Source organism: Sprattus sprattus, assembly GCF_963457725.1.
Source record: "Sprattus sprattus genome assembly, chromosome: 11".
NCBI classification, from domain to species: domain Eukaryota; kingdom Metazoa; phylum Chordata; class Actinopteri; order Clupeiformes; family Clupeidae; genus Sprattus; species Sprattus sprattus.
The window spans coordinates 6,607,597-6,618,804 of record NC_137909.1 but is presented as its reverse complement, the minus strand read 5'-3'; positions in this window follow the sequence as shown (position 1 = coordinate 6,618,804).

The following is an 11,208-nucleotide window of genomic DNA, read 5'->3' as shown; positions in this document are numbered from 1 at the left end:
GAGATGCTGTTTTAGCACTACAGTTGGTACACCTGTCACACCCGGCAACGACTCTTTTCACAATTTTTTTCATAGTGTCTTCCTACTCTACATGCAGAGGCATAAAGTACATTACCTTCTCTTGTCAGATCATATTTTACAGGAAAGTGCTCATTGTGCTTCACAGGAAAATGCACAGGAAAGGAATACATTAGGAAAATAACTGTTGGCTTGTGCTTCTAGTAAACTGTAAAAGTTCTGTATCCGAACTGCCACTGGAGGTTCTGAACTGGTACTGTAGGCGTAGTCAGTTCGGAACTGTTACTGTAGGCGTAGTCAGTTCTGAACTGGTACTGTAGGCGTAGTCAGTTCTGAACTGCCACTGTAGGTGTAGTCAGTTCTGAACTGCCACTTTAGGTGTAGTCAGTTCTGAACTGGTACTGTAGGCGTAGTCAGTTCTGAACTGGTACTGTAAACCTAGTCAGTTCTGAACTGGTACTGTAGGCCCAGAGCCATAGAAAACAGAGTTGCGACACTTCCATTGACTCCCGTTGTAAAAAATGGCGGACGACACTTCCGGGTTATGGAGACACCAATAGTTCCCAACACAAGACGTAGCCCCGTTCATTTCAACGGCTTGTCAAGAACAATTACTGGTAAGTTGATGAAATAACAGCATTTTAAAGCTTGGTAACGGAGGCTAACGTGAGGTAACTAGAAAATGCATTTCCTGAAGGAAATACCAGTGCATGAAATGCAAAAGTTAGGAAAGAAAGAAGAAAAGAAAGAAGAGTGAAAGAAGGAAAGAAGAAAGGAAAGAAGAGTGGAAGAATGAAAGAAGAAAGGATAGAAGAGTGAAGAAAGTAGAGAAGAGAGGATGAAGGAAAGAAGAGTGAAAGAAGGAAAGAAGAAAGGAGAGTGAAGAAAGGAAAGAAAAGTGAAAGAAGGAAAGAAGAGTGGAAGAAGGAAAGATGAGTGGAAGAAGGAAAGAAGAGTGAAAGAGAAAAATAGAGTGAAAATATTGAAAAAAGGAGATAAAAACGGAGTGAAGAAGAGAGATTGATTGTGAGAGAAAGTAGACTGAGAGGGATAGAGAGAAAGATGGAGAGATGGAGAGAAAAAAAGTAGAGAATGGAAGTTGTCTTAATGTTCCTAGTAACAGTTAAATTGAGAGGGACAGAGAAGAGGTTCCTTTGATTTGGCGCAGCTGTCAGTGAAGCACAGGTGCAAGCCAGTTTAAAGATCCTATTATGATGTCATAATGGCCCAATGTAAGTCAATGGGAAAATTTCGATTAGTTTTTATTTAATATCTTAAAAAGTATAAAGTTTAGAAAAGTGAAAAATACATAGCATAAGTGTCCTTTACAAGACCTACGCGACAAAGTTTGAATGAAGTTTCTACGTTAAGCGGTTCGGGCTGAATTAATCGCAGAAAAAAGTAACAAGAATAAGAAGAATAAGAAGAAGAAGAAGAAGAAGAAGCCTAGGAATAACAATACAGGGCATTTCATGCACTGTAATTAACGTGATCATTTCGTGAGGTAATTAACGTGAAAAGTCCGTTAACTTTTTGTTGTCAGGTGACATTATTATGTAAAGTTGTTTTGATTGTTAGGTTTTAAAACATTACCAAAATAATTCCACTGCTGCTAATACTATTAGTGCAGTAATTGTTGCCAGGCTGGTCTGCACACACACACACACACACACACACACATACAATAATATTAGTGCTGTAATATAGTGTTGCCAGGCTGGTGTGCTTTCAATGTGTGTCTGAAGAGGGTATCGCAGTGTTGGACACGTGTTCAGTGTTACGTGTGTGTGTGTGTGTGTGTAATGAGAGTGTATATAGAGTGTGGCTCTTCTGAAGTAAGCCTGTGTTTTGATCAGTGGGTTTACTAGAGAGAGCCAAAGCTAAAAACCTGTTCTTCCTCCTCTTGTCTCCCTCTCTTCCTTCTCTTCATCTTCATTCTCTTCTTTCTCCCTCTCTGTCTCCTCTTCTCCGCTCTACTACTCCTGCTCTCTCTCCATCACCTCTTCATCCTCTGTCTCTTCTTGTTCTTCCTCCTCCTCTCCTCTCCCCCTCCTCCTCTCCTCTCCCCCTCATCCTCTCCTTACTCCTCTTCCTCTCCTCCTCCTCCTCAGTGCACACAGGCAGTCCACCAATAGCAGGCCTCCTCCTGGCGCTGGTCAACCCAAGCCCATGCCATTATCTAGCAGTCTATCTCACCTATATCACCCATTGATATGATGCTGGCAATGTGTTATATCAAGTATAGATTAAGTACTAACTGCTGTGTTATCTAACCATTTTCCCTGACCCTGTTTACTTTTTTACGGCTTTGCCTGGCTCCTCCTCCTGTCTGTGTTCTGCATCTGATTCCTACAGGTGAGCCGGGCGCAGGTGCTTGGAGTCGCACTAATCTGGGGTCTGGGCCTTTAAAAGCGCTTCAGACGAGACTGGAGGGGGTCCGCCGCTGCTCTGTCTCTCTCCCGCACCGATTTTGGATTTTGTTTGCTTATTCACTGCACCGCATTATACTGATTGCTTACACTTTTATTTTCCAACTCAAATACTGACTTCTGTTCAGTTTGATTCATTTAATAAATCTAATACATACATAGCTACTCTGCGTGTGGCCTTCCCTTCTCTGTTCCCTGCTCTGAGCCAGGCTTATATCAATACCGATGAAAAGCATGAGAACGGTGTGAATGGAACTTTAATAAAAGATCTTGTTTGCTTGTGTATTGGTCTATTCCAGTCCATATTATTATTCCAGTTCATCATCTCTGACATAAATTGCAACTGTGAATAGTTGCTTGTAGAGTTAGATTTGGTTCTATTGACTGTTTTGACATATTCAGTCATAATGAGTGGCTGTTTGATAGATCTGATACATGGCTCCATATTAAAATCTCCATGGTTCTGATGCATGTCCTACGAAAATAACTAAAATGTAATGTCATTTAATGTCCTTTAGTCTACATGTCCTTTCAAAATAACTAAACTTGGTAATAAAGATAAAAAGTACTTTTTTTTGGAAAAGCTGATATGTAACAAAAGTGCTGAGAGTGCTTAGAGTCCAATAAATTAGATGGTAACTTGGTTATCTAAGTGCAAATGCAGAACGTAAGGTAAGCACCACTCACGTAAGTAACCTATCCAAGCTAACACGAACTGTTCCCTCCAAACGTGTATTATTATTATTATTATTCAAAAGTAATAAATGCAGTACTTCCCATGTTTAACCACAGCTCAAAAGCATACCACACTAAAATACGTTTTCTAAACCTGATTGTTCAAATCCTTGATTGTGATTGGCTAAAAGCCGTTGTAAAATCCAGCATTACCTTACAATTTGACCTGATTACATTCCATATTACTGCGCAGCGAATGGCAAGGCATTCATATAGCGCATTTCATACCCAGTGTTCCATCTGGCTGTTGCGTTGCTTCAAGGGTTGCGTGGCAACGATTTATTTAGGAACTATAATTTTTAGTGGCGGAAGAATGACGGTTTATCATTAAACTATTGTTTCTTAAATTGAATTGTCTTTATTTATGAAACCATATCAAATATGTGTAGTAACAGGTTTAGAAAAGCAATAAGCCCCGCGAGTCCGTGCTTTGCGCTGATTTTAGAACAGGTAAGGGGGTTTAACGGCACTCCGCTTCGCGTCGTGCCTAACAACTCCCTTACCTGTTCTAAAATCAGCGCAAAGCACGGCCTCTTGGGGCTTATTGCTTAAACATACAGCATAAATGTGCTTACGATTTGATATTTACAATGCAATAGCTCACTGTACCATACAAGTCAATGACAGCTTGCGGTTTCTTAGGAACTATTGAGGCGTGACAGCCCTAGCGACGACATCAAAGCGTGTCGCAACTCTCTTTTCTATGGCTCTGTGTAGGCCTAGTCAGTTCTGAACTGGTAGGCCTAGTCAGTTCTGGAAACTGACAAACTCCTCTCTGTTAGGTGTGTATGAAGATCAACTTAATTTAAAAAACAATACAGATGTTGCACAATAGTGTGATTACAATGGACCCTTCCGCAAACTCCGCCCCCCTTAGCAACGGTTGCTATATCACAGTGGCGGTCCGTGCATTTCACGACTAGGCCTTCAGCGATGTCCTACACGATGTTAAACTGAGTGAATCCACCTCCTAATACCATCATTATGACGCCATGGCTCTCGAACCAGTATATTTTATACAGAAAGGCAGTATAAGTGAGCATTGCATCACCTTAACATAGTCGAGTACAACAGACTTTATTAATATTTCCGGAGCATTTCAAATCAATACACCCGTATTAACAATACATTAAGAGTAGTAAACTCTAAGTTATATGATCGCTTGGATATTACTGTCACAACTTAAAAATAAAAGGCGATTTTCAGGGATTAGTCTACAAAGTTTTATTAAGTCCACCAAAAGTAGCCTATGTGACTCAATGTGAGGTTTAACAAGTTTAACAAGTAACATCGCATTGTCCCACCTGCAAAGCAGTTTCATTAAACTTCCCATCCTCACGATATCCAGTTTTTCTTGAAAGTTCCGTCTTGAAAATGGCGTTGTAATTGTATCAAAACTGGAATTATCAAGTTTGTGTAAACTAATTTATTTGAGTTGGTTAATGTAATTATATTTAGTCTTACCAATTGAAACAACTAGAAGAATAAGCATTGAAACCGATGTACGTCGTTTTAGCCAGCTAAACTGAGCACTGAAGCACTGCACCGGTCTGCCTCAGTATCCAATCAAAGGACGTTTACGTGTCACGTTCAACGCGAGGAAAGAAATTTTCCGGGCCTTCTAGAGGGCCCAGTGTCGCCAACTCGAAATCTGATTGGTTGTCACAACTGTCTGTTTCAGTTCATTCAACTTAAACGAACTGAAACAGCAAGTTGTGATAGCCAATCAGATGTACACGGGCCTTCAATGTGAATTCTGAAGGCCTCAGGGAAGATTTCTGTTCTCGGGGAAGATTTCAAGGAGCGTGGCAACACATGATAGCGGAAATATGATTGGATGAAAGCTCTAACATAAATGAACAACGCTGGAAGCATGAAATGAAGATAATGGACTATGGGGAATCATTTAATACATATTTATGAAAATAAAATATTAAAATTAAATGTATTTTATTACATTTATTTTCTGATGATGTTTAGGCCAGCAGAGAAGGCCTTGAAGGCCCTGACGGACCGCCACTGCTATATCAGTCAAGCATTCACGTTTCCCAGGTTCTCAGCATTGGTATGAATGGCGTGGCAACATGTTTTCAACCGTGTCAATTTCAGCTCTACCCAAAGAAATCACAAGCATTTTTTGGAAAAACGGCAAGATCTCAGATCGAAGCAGGCAAAATGGTCTGCAATATGCTTATATAGGCTACAACCACGACATTAAATGCCGTGTTTGTAGACAGACAAATGCTAAGGCTAACAGGTTCATTCCAGCTATGTTTATGTGTTCTATTATTTACACAGTCGCCGCTACGCAAACATGTAAGGTGGTAAAACTGAATCGTATTTTAAGCAAGGGTTTTCTCACGTTTTCGATGCAGTGGGCAGATTTTAGCCACATAGCTTCTTGGAACAAACGTAGGTGCTTCTGTTTACGTTGTTGACATTCAGCTGATGGGGGGGGTCGTCCACATTGTTTGATCCACAGCAGGCATTTCTCTCTCTGGGTGTTGGGTTTCGGGAAGGGATAAAATGTTACCCCTCCCTCCAGCCTTTTTGGATATCGGCTGTCAGAATTACACACTCCATAAGCGCAACGTTTAATTTTCTCTTCTCGAGCAGACGTCTCTCTCATTGACTTCCATTCATCAAAATGGCTCGCTTGACTGAGGTCCCGAGCTTATTAACCGTTGCTATGCTATGATTGATCAGTTACCGTTTTGGGGAGTGGTCGCGGAAGGGTCAATTGTGAAGCTGTTGGGGCCCACAAAGCATTTTTTTTTATTGTGTTATATTGATATTTATACGCCGTCTTTTTTGACATCAATAGCCCCAAATGTACATCGGTAACGCAATTTTTTCCAGCCTTGATAGCCTTGCCTGAGAAAGATTGCCAGCATGTGCATTTAAACCTCACATTTCATCTGGCTCTGAAGTGATAGCACTTGCAGAGTGCAACTGCCTATTACTATCAACAAAATGAGACGTCTTCACCGGGTCTATCAGTGACAGCCATTTGGGACATGCAACCTACTCTCAGGATCTCATTGTGTCTTAAATGAAGGCAACAACTCGATATCAGGGACCATTATGGCAAGTATAATGGCAGCTTTACTCTGTGACTCACTCACACTCACACACACACACACACACACACACACACACACACACACACACACACACACACAGAAACCCACGTGTACACTGACACAAAAAGGCAATTAACATACAAAAGTTATAAGTAACATTAAAAATCAGAAAGATAGGGAGAGAGACATAATCTATGGCTATATTTATTTGTTGTTGCACATCTACTCTAATGGTTTTCTCATTCCTGACGCCATGCAGAACAGAGAGAAAATATATCGCAACGCAAACTGTAATATGGTGTGTGTGTGTGTGTGTGTGTGTGTGTGTGTGTGTGTGTGTGCATGTGCATGTATGTGTGTTTGTGTGTGTGACAGAGAGAGTGAGACAGAACAAGAGACAGAGAGAGGGGCTGAGGTAATTTATGCCCCCTGCAGCTGTGCATATTTCAGCCTTTAGACACATTGCTCAGCCCAATCGAACAGTTGCATTCGTTTCAGCATTGTAATAATGAACCATCAGTATATCATTTATTTCAGCTGAATTAAATATGCAGCAACTTTACATTTGTTTTGGATCCATTTATCACTGGTGTCATTGTGTTGCCTGTGGTACCACAACACATAAACCTTACAAAATGCTGGTAATGTAGTGGAAAATGCATATTTATTGTTTGCATTTTTTAAGGCTGTGAATAATGTTTCGTAATGTTGAATTTATTAAAAGAAACCCTGCACATTCAGTTGATGAAATCTGTTTCATAAGCAGGCTTTCATGCCGATTGAACGAATGGAGATGCTTGAATATATTCTAAAGACATTAGCCTATAGCCACATTTATTTACAAAGCATACAACACTATCAGCTTGACCCTGCCCTCAACCTTGAAGGTAGTCACAACATCTCCAGAAGACTAAAAAAGTCTCACAATTTTTAACACCAGACACCTTTTAAATTGAACTTTTCAATATTTTAGGAGTTTCTTCTGCGTCAAGTTTACAAGTCCTTCTTTAAATAGCATTAGCATTCGCTTCATATCCAGTCAGACTTTACAGCAGCCTTGTACCTCCTCCCCCTCTCTCTCTTTCTTTCCCTCATCTTTCTTTCTCATCGAATGATTCAGTCAGCCACACACTATTAATACCCTCATTAGACACACACTAACCCTTGTGTTATTACATGCTTGCTCCAGAGAACACTGGCTCCAGTGAAGCAGCCACATGAAAGTGTGATTCACCCGTACCAATGCCTCTGTCCCTGTCTTCCAGAGGAAGAAATGAACACTCAGCTCCATTTACGCCTGATTTCAATGGTGACATATTAGCTCATATTATGTCTGTGTTAATACCATGTTACTCTAGCTCCTACTTGAATCAGCGCCAACAATAGCAAAGGCAGACCGAGGTGTGGAATAGGGCGTGAAGGGCTAATTTGATTATGCTTGGATGGCAAGGTTTTTTTGGACAGCACGGATAAAGAGGTGACAAAAAGTGGGCTACAGCTTGTAATAGTCATGGATGGTGTCGGCCTTATCTTCATCTCGCTGATAGCAGACACAGACTGACAGCTTCCTGATGAAAAGCAACAGTAGTCCAATACGTGCTCACACAGGTTATTGTGCTCTGGGCATCTGAATCACTAGTGCTGTTCACTTGTGACAAAGGAAGAAGACTCCACATTGCCTCCTGGTCTCTGACAGGGTTTATTACAACCAATACAAAAGCCTAAATGTTATCAGATCCGTGCCGCTATTATGCAGCGCCTGTGTTCCTCTGCATGAGGTCCTCTTAATGACTGCGGGGGTCATGGCGGTGGAAATGTCTATCGGATGACCACAATAAGCCCGGTTTACTTCTATGCAGCGGCGCCCGTGTCTCTGGGCTGTGCAGTGGGGCGACTGATAATGAGCTCATCTGCAGAGGCCTTTTCTCCCAGGATTAAGGCCTCCTGTGGAAACTCTGATGAACTCACATGTGCCTGGCGTGGACTGCCCCACACTCGCCTGGCCCTAAATCCCATCCCAGTCAACGTCTCAAGGCAGCATTTCATTATCATCTCATGTGTCCTTGTCTCCTTGTCTTCTAGAAATAATAACCTCTGATGTTTGTCACTAAGTTGAGTTGGAGGCACTGGGGAGGCAACATGGAACAGCAGAAAGAGTGGGACCTGATTAATATGGTTCGGACACAGCTTATATCCTTAACCTGTTGTCATCAGAAAACCCCAATGAGGCAGAGTCGCAATGGTAGAATAATTGTAAGAGAGCATTACAGTAAAGGGTGGGTAATCCATCACGACATCTAGCTGCCATGTTGCCTCATCAGCAACCACTAGATGTTAATTGAATTCCTCTGTTTGCTGTAATGAGATATCCATCTGTGGCATCCTGCAGAGGTCTTCTTTTAGGTTTCACTGGCTAATGGGGCTGCTGTTCTTTACAAAAGCCATTTTCACTGGAGCCAAGATTCATCTTTGAGCCAGGCGCCAATACTGTTTTGACACCCCCTTAACTGTCAGTGGCAGATCCCAGTTAATTGCCTTGGCGGGTATGAAAACAAAAACATTCAGCTTTATGTGCTGCTCATTATCCTTGGTCTGGTACATTCAAAATGATGCAGCAAGCCGCCCAAGAACAGAGATGGAAATTTCTAACGGGAGGTCTTCCTCGTAAAATTACAGATTAAAAACGCCGCTCCCGCTGTGAAACGTCTTGTGCTTTTCTCTTGCGGTCGGAGAGGGAACAAGAGAGAGAGAGAGAGAGATAGAGAGAGAAAAGAAAGAGATACAGAAAGACAAAACAGTGTGCAACGTAGGTTTGTTGGTGTGGGAACAGTGTTGGCTGACAGCCATGAGTCAAATTTTGTATTGCAGAGATCAAATGATGCAGCAAACCCTCCCAGCGGCTCTAAGTTGTCATTTCTCAGTGGTGGGCCAGATCATAATTAGTCAGCCGTGTTCACTCCCCCTCACCGCTGCTTATAAATGGCAGTGCAGTGTAATGTGGTTTGCCGGCAGCATCAGTCTGACATGCAGGGCCACATCAGTGCTCACTTCTGAACCTTTTGCCTTAGTTGGTGTGAGCCGCTGATAAATTCATAGCTGTGGCTGACCAGATTCCTGTCAGACTTCATCCTGCTTGGTTAAGCCGGAGAGGAATTGTCAAAAAATGTGATCTCAGCCTAACGTGCAACTGAGTAATTGATTATTCTCTTTCCTGGATTGCCTTCTCAAACACTATCATCATCATTTATGTGAACTTTCCCTCTGTGTGTGTGTGCACATGTGTGTGTGTGTGTGTGTGTGTGTGTGTGTGCGCGCGTGTGTGTGTGTGTGTGTGTGTGTGTGTGTGTGTGTGCACGTGTGTGTGTGTGTGTGTGTGTGTGTGACTGTGTGTGTGTGTGTGTGTGTGTGTGTGTGTGTGTGTGTGTGTGTGTGTGTGTGTGTGCTATCTGTCCTTGTGTGTGCAGTCTGTGAATGTGTGTATGTGGTTGTTTATGTAAGGTCATGTATGCCAGTCTGTCAGTGTGTGTTTATATGTGCATATAACCTTACAGCCTGTCACACATTCACATATGTTTCACAAAGGCCCCACACCTCCATGTCTTTAACATATTCGTACATTTCCTGATTTTCTTGGATATTTTTTTTACGTGCACAGCTCCCCTCTGGCCTTCGGGGTCCTGCTTGCTTGGCAGATTGCATACAAATGTGGCTAAAGCCTTTCAGCAGGCTGTTAGAGGGGAAATCGATGCTCCAGTTGACTGCAGGACTGAAAATGATTTCTCTGCGGAGCACGTGCTAGTGAGAATTACAGGCGTGGTGGGTGGTCCATTTGGCATGGTGAGGCAGCCTTCGCCCCTTCTGTCCGTGCCCGTTCCAGCTCAGATGATTGGGCACGTTTCTAAGGGCAGGCTGACCACGTTGACAGATACCAGTTACTTCTCTGCCCTCAAGATTTTGTTTTGGAGCCATTTTGCTTTTGGTGTTGACCTCATCTATATTATTTACCTCTCACAGACTGTAATTATAGATGTACCCAGTTCCCTGCTTTGTCTCATTAGTGTGCTAAATTGGTTATTTGGCGTTTTCTATTATGCACAACTTGACATTTGCCCTAAAAAACTACCCTTGTTTTTCATACCCCTTCATTATTTCTCTGCAAATTACTGTTCAATGTTGTTTTTATGCCACAACAAAATACAGTGATATTCATGTTGCTCTAAATTAAATTACAATTTTGAATTGATCATTTTAATGATCTATAGGATCCGATTATGACACTCGACCAAACAATGTGCATGAATGATATTTTCTAAACCAAATCATCTTTGTGAGAGAACAGCATTATTCACCGATCGATTAAAATAAATAGACCTATTCTGATCGTCCTGTCATATCTTTTCAATTTCTAGTTTTGGCCACTAGATGGAACTGTCGTTCTGATGCAGTCTCACTGCTGCCGCGTCTACTTCAGCCGAGTAGAATAAAGGACGCACAACTAGTGTGTGTCTGTATGATTCATTTTGACTGGCTTAAAATGACAATCCAGTTTTAGGTCAATAAACAGAAATAATTGGCAGACAAAAATTGTGATGAGAATGTCAATAAGAATAATGAAAATTGTCAATAAGAATAATGAAAATCCAAACAATTGTATGCCATTTGTATGATGGCCACGAGGGGGCGCAACTAGCACTGCAACCAGCCAGGTTTCTGGGTTGTCCACTGTGTATCAGCAACAGTGATAATAATGAAAGCAGGTCATTGGGTTTCTCCAATGCAACAGCTGCTATTCAGTTTGCTGGAACATTTCAGTGAAAACTGTCATTAATATCATGCTCTCAGCAACATACATCTCCACACATTGTTTACATTTGGCAATGTTGCACCTAAACAGTTTGCATGCCATGTCAGCATCAATTCAGTGCATGCACTAACTAATACAA